Genomic DNA, 6,539 nt, shown 5'->3' with positions numbered 1-6,539 from the left:
TGTCAGAACTTTTATCTTTAAAGTGTTCTGTGTATCCAACCTCTTGCTTACCCAAGAAACAAACATTAGTAACTCTTACAATTAAGAATTTATTTTGTTTCACAACTGCATTACATTTTATGGCTACAGTTGGCTCCTTCAGAAATTGGATGTTTAATTTGTCCATGACTCAACAGCCGAAGTGTAATCTTAAATCCTCGCATTTCTTAGCTTCCCTGTCAAAATTTTTCACACACACTCCAAAAGTAGCTGACAATAATTCTTTTTCAATCCCAGACCCATGTAACAAAATATATGTGTAACAATACAATTTAAATGATTAATGGGAAATCTCATATAAAGATGTGAAACAAATACTAACAAAGAGATAGAGGGGCTGGCCAGTACTTAGCTCAGTACAGCCGATAGATACACAAAAAACAGAACCGAAAATTTACAGTCCTAGCTTTCAGAACAAATGTTCCTTCATAAGGGAGGAGAGAGGGGAAAGAAAGGGAAGAAGGGAAGGTGGATTCAGTTACTCACAACCCAGGTTATGATGCAACAGGGAAAGGAAAACAGGGAGGGTAGCAAGGATGGAGGCATGGTTGTCAGAGGGAAGCCAAAGATATTCTACTGTAAGTACTGTGCCAGCTTCAAACCAAAGAGGATGCATACAGAAGTAAAGAAGTATATAGTATAAAGATAAACACAACTATGTAGGATGAAAAGATGCGTGAATGGCTAAAGAGGAAAGGGAAAGAGGAGAAGACTGAAGAGTAAATGGTCTGAGTGAGGTGGTTTAACGTAGGTTCAGTCCAGGGGGATGGCGGGACGAAAGGACGTGTTGGAGTGCAAATTCCCATCTCCGCAGTTCAGAGAGACTGGTGTTGGGTGGGAGAAGCCAAATGGCACATACGGTGTAGCAGGTTCCTAGGTCCCTAGAATTATGCTGGAGGGCATTGTACATCTCCTAGGCAGACAGTTCGTCTGTGTCCGTTCATGCGCTCAGCCAGTTTAGTTGTTGTCATACCGATGTAGGTTTGTAGGTTGAGGTGTCGGAGAGTTGACGCAGTCCTTCTGCCACACACTCTGCCCTTGAGCACTACCTCTCCCAATGCCCACCCGAAGATCTTCCAAAAACCTCGTTCCTTATCACACTTACCAACTTCATCCTCACCCATAATTACTTCACTTTTGAAGGCCAGACCTACAAACAAATCAGGGGAACGGCCATGGGAACCAGGATGGCTCCGTCCTATGCCAACCTCTTCATGGGCCGCATGGAGGAGGCTTTCCTGAAGACCCAACAGCTGCTTCCCCTGGCCTGGTATAGGTTTATAGATGACATCTTTGTGGTCTGGACTCATGGTGAAGAAACACTCCTTAATTTCCTCCATAACCTCAACTCCTTTTCGAATCTGAATTTCACGTGGTCCTTCTCCAAAACCCAAGCCACCTTCCTGGATGTTGACCTTCATCTTGTTGAAGCTCACATTCACACATCTGTCCATATCAAACCCACAAACAAACAACAGTACCTTCACTTTGATAGCTGCCATCCATTCCACATCAAACGCTCCCTTCCCTACAGCCTAGGTATTCGTGGCAAACGTATCTGCTCCAGTGACAAATCCCTCAACAATTACACCTATAACCCGACCAGTGCTCTCCTCTCCCGCAACTATCCTGCAGACCTCGTCCACAAACAGATCTCCCGAGCAATACATTCCTCCCCGTCCAACAACAATGTTCCTACCCCCAGACCACACAGAAGCATCCCCCTTGTCACCCAATATTATCCTGGCCTCGAATACATCAACAAATAACTCCGCCAGGGATATGACTTTCTCAAGTCAACCCCTGAAATGAGATCATCCCTTGACAAAATTCTCCCCACACCACCCAGAGTTGCCTTTCATCGCCCCCCTAACCTCCATAACATCCTTGTTAAACCCTACAATATTCCCAGACTACCTTCTCTACCCAGCAGTTCCTACCCCTGTAACCGACCCCACTGCAAAACCTGCCCCATGCATCCCCCCACAACCACCTACTCCAGCCCCGCCACTGGTAAAACATACACAATTCAAGGCAGGGCCACGTGTGAACCTACACGTCATTTATCAGCTGACATGCCTGCACTGCACAGCCTTTTACATCGGTATGACAACAACTAAACTGGCTGAGCGCATAAACGGACACAGACGAACTGTCCGCCTAGGAGATGTCCAATACCCAGTAGCGGAGCATGCCCTCCAGCATAATTCTAGGGACCTAGGGACCTGCTACACCGTATGTGCCATTTGGCTTCTCCCACCCAACACCAGTCCCTCTGAACTGTGGAGATGGGAACTTGCACTCCAACACATCCTTTCGTCCCGCCATCCCCCTGGACTGAACCTACGTTAAACAACCTCACTCCCATTTACTCTTCAGTCTTCTCCTCTTTCCCTTTCCTCTTTAGCCATTCACGCATCTTTTCATCCTACATAGTTGTGTTTATCTTTATAGTATATACCTCTTTACTTCTGTATGCATCCTCTTTGGTTTGAAGCTGGCGCAGTACTTACAGTAGAATACTTTTGGCTTCCCTCCGACAACCATGCCTCCATCCTTGCTACCCTCCCTGTTTTCCTTTCCCTGTTGCTTCATAACCTGGGTTGTGAGTAACTGAATCCACCTTCCCTTCTTCCCTTTCTTTCCCCTCTCTCCTCCCTGATGAAGGAATATTTGTTCCAAAAGCTAGGAACATAAATTTTCGGTTATGTTTTTTGTGTATCTATCGGCTGTACTGAGCTGAGGTAAGTACTGGCCAGCCCCTCTATCTCTTTGTTAGTAACAATACAATTTATTTGTCACAGAGCAACCTGTAAACCAAGGACACTTTTTATAACAGGGAAACTGAAATTATGTTTCCCATCAATTATTTTAATGCCCAAGTGTGGTGTGAATCACTTGTAAAGATAAGTGCACTTTGTTTTGTAAGCCCAGCTTGAAAATGGTTTGTTATCTAATTTGCAAAATAAAGACATCAGTGTTCCTCTACACAAGCCATAATACAGTCAGTTAATCACGTCCACTCACAAATGATTCTACTAAAACAAGTTTTGTTTAAACTCTTACTGAACAGCACATGAAATAACACTTCACAACTGAGGCACGCCATACTGCCACACACATATGATATACAGCTGCCAGCTACTGCATAGAAATGAGGCTAGAACCCTCCAGTGCCATTAAACTGGATAGCTAATACATTCTTATATTTTAACTCTAACTGTAAATGTTCCTGAAATTTTTGGGTAGTTTAAGCCTCAAAATCCTCTAAAGAGCTTTGCCGCTGGGCCATACCTAGATTCTAACTCTGATGTACAGGTTCAATAGTTCTGAACAGTTTGCACTTACGTCATTTCATCCCCATTAATCAATTTAGTGCACTTAAATAAATTTTTACACATTGGAATAATTTTCTCTAAGTATGTTGATGGCAGATTTTGGTGACTGAATCATTAGCTGGAAACCAAAAAGGGGAAACCATACTATAGTTTGTATTATTTTGTGCCATACTGGTACTGCTTCAGTGAGCAACTAGGTAAGTGTATGAAATTTGCGACAAGTAAATTCTTGAACTACCATTACCTTACAATATTGGCTGGTTTGAAAACTTTTCCACATACAAGTAGCATATCTTTTGTGCTGCCCCACCCCCCCCCCCCCCCCCCCCCCCACTGCCAACATTGGTTACCATTCTTGAGTTATTACCCATTTTACTGATAAGCAACACAATTATGCTATTGGTGAGTAGCTTCACAGCTACCGGTTCAGCATTGAAATGGAAGTCGACAGGCCGACCGAGGTCAGCCCAGACGCCGGAGAATATTGATAGAGTAAGAGCAGCTGAGGAAGCCAGTCCTCAGCAGCCGACCCATAAACAAGTTGGTGCTTTGCATATGTCTGACTGCTCGGTAAGATGAATTTTGCAGTTCATTCTGCATTTCCATCTGTACAAAATGGCTACTGTTCAGTAATTAAAGCCCAATGACTATGCAAAGCGAAAAGAATTTCCAGAGCAAATGATTGATTTGATGACAGATGAAAAAATTTTCATGACGAGTGATGAGGCGCATTTTCATTTGGACGGTTATGTAAACAAACAGAACTTTTGTTATTGGTCAACTACAAATCCTGAAGAACTGCATGAATGTCCTCTGCTTAGTCCTAAGGTTAATGTGTGGTGTGGTGTAACAAAAACTTGTGTCATTGGACACAGAAATGATAAATATTTGAAAATACACATTTTCAAATATTGGTTCCCTATCTCAATATAATCGGTTGTGGACCTACTTTTATCTGTTTCAATTTGATCCAAAAGGTTTGACACACCCTGGGTGCTACTATTGACTGCTGCTATAATTTGTTGGATGGTTGTGTGTCAATGCAGTATTCACTTCATTGCATTGCAGTAGTGTTGTTAGTGCAGTTGTGTTTGTGTAACATGCGTTATTCAATTAATATAAATGGATAGCTATAGTTGAGGCCTACATTATTTCCCAATCATTAGAATAAACATTTCAACAGTCCACAGAAAAAAAAAGAGTGGTAAGTGTACAAACAACCGATTAAAAGCAATGGAGAACTGACACCATTTTTGTGTTACAGCCGAAGAAGACAAACTGGAACTAAATGATTATTGCAATTAGCTTCTTGAAAGCACTATTGGGGGACATAGAGCTTACGTCATACTTCATGTGAAATGCAGTTTGTTTCATTTACCCAGCCATGTTAATTTGCAGAGCATGCACTTAACAGCAAGAAAATAGATGTTTAATTTACCATTTCCAGTAACTAATGAAAAAAATATAGCTCCCTCTAACATGACAGAGTAACATTCACACATTGAACATTTCCAGGTGTGAACACAAAGAAGTTAAAAAAAATACACAAACAAGCAAAAAAAATCCCAGATTTCCCAGTTAAAAATACACTTTTTCTGGATGAAAATGCACTTTTCTCCAGGCGAAAATACACTGTACCCAGGGAGAAAGTAAATTTTTTCCATGTTAAGTGACAAAATACTTTCCCTAGGAGCTGTAAAATGAATGCTACAGGTTTTATACAACAAAGTAGAAATTCCTGGCAGTCCCCAGGAAAAAACAAAGCATTCTGGGCAGTTTTTTTAATGAGCTGTATTATATGTGAAAGCTGAGCCTTTCTCAATGAGAAACATCATCTAGCAGTTGTATATTGCAAAGCAAGAATAGAGATTATAGTGCTGCATCTTCCCGAATTTGAAGTTCACTATCAAGTCACTCTGGGTGCTACTACAGTCCCTGTTTCCAAATCATAGTGTGGGCATCGCACTGGTGATATTTTAGTATTTTGTGACCAAAAACTATGGTACTGTATTTGGTGACTTTGTATTTATACTTTTGTAATACTGAAATATGTTGTGCACATTTTACTGTCAGCAGACTCTGGTATGTGCACTGTTTTGTGGTTGTAAACAGCACATTTTCTTTGGAACTGAAGTTTTATTTTGGTATTACTCTCTTTCTTAAATTTTATTACTACAGTCATATTCTGCAGTAGCAGGTTAAGGTCAAATTCTTTGTTAGAATACCAGTTCTTACTGATCAAAGTTACTGAAATTTAACTGAAAACTAAATAATGAAAAATTCCCAGAATACAAAAGAATTTCTAGGTATTTCCCGTACGAAAAATTTCCCACATTTTTCCTGGATTTCCCAGTTGTCCTGGGATGCATACACCCTGCTTTAATAAACAAACAAGTTGTCAGCATTCTCCAGAGATGTTTACATGTGGTTTTTTCTTTAGAGACCACCCAAAAGAGAAGACTTTATGCATCTGATCCCTGCTACATTGATAAACTGAACGTGAACATTCAATGAGAAGTCAGCATAACTTGACATGAACATTTTGCACCTAACAACTCTCAATATAATCAGTCAATGCCCAGGGTGATCACTTTGAACATCTAATGTAATGATAATGTTAGTAAATGCAAAAATGTCCACCACTCCTCTCTTTATCATGAATGTTTGTTCTACCACTTCTAAAAAAATCGGACCTGTTACCACAAAACACCTTCACTCATAACTTCTGAATCACATCCAGGACAATATTGACGATGAATGTCTGCTGTTGAAACATTTTGTGCTGGAAAAAAAATATATATCTTATTATTGCTTGCATTTCACATTTTGTGCTTCTTTTAATTCTTATTCTTATTTTTTACTGTAGTGCTCACAACAAGTGAATGCATGGAAGAAAGAACACGGTTCATACTTTCACAGCTAGACAGTTACTGATGGAAGGCATAGGGTGGGGGCGGTAATAGCGGTGTGTGTGTGTGTGTGTGTGTGTGTGTGTGTGTGAATTCCTAAGGGGGACCAAACTGCTGAGGTCATCGGTCCCCAGACTTACACTACTTAAACAAACTTATGCTATGAACAACACACACACCCATGCCCGAGGGAGGACTGGAAACTCCGGCAGGAGTGGCTGCGGTATACGTGACATGGCACCTCTAACCACGC

The sequence above is a fragment of the Schistocerca americana genome, chromosome 9 (genome assembly GCF_021461395.2).
Source record: "Schistocerca americana isolate TAMUIC-IGC-003095 chromosome 9, iqSchAmer2.1, whole genome shotgun sequence".
In the NCBI taxonomy this organism is placed as follows: domain Eukaryota; kingdom Metazoa; phylum Arthropoda; class Insecta; order Orthoptera; family Acrididae; genus Schistocerca; species Schistocerca americana.
Note: the sequence above shows the minus strand (reverse complement) of the source record.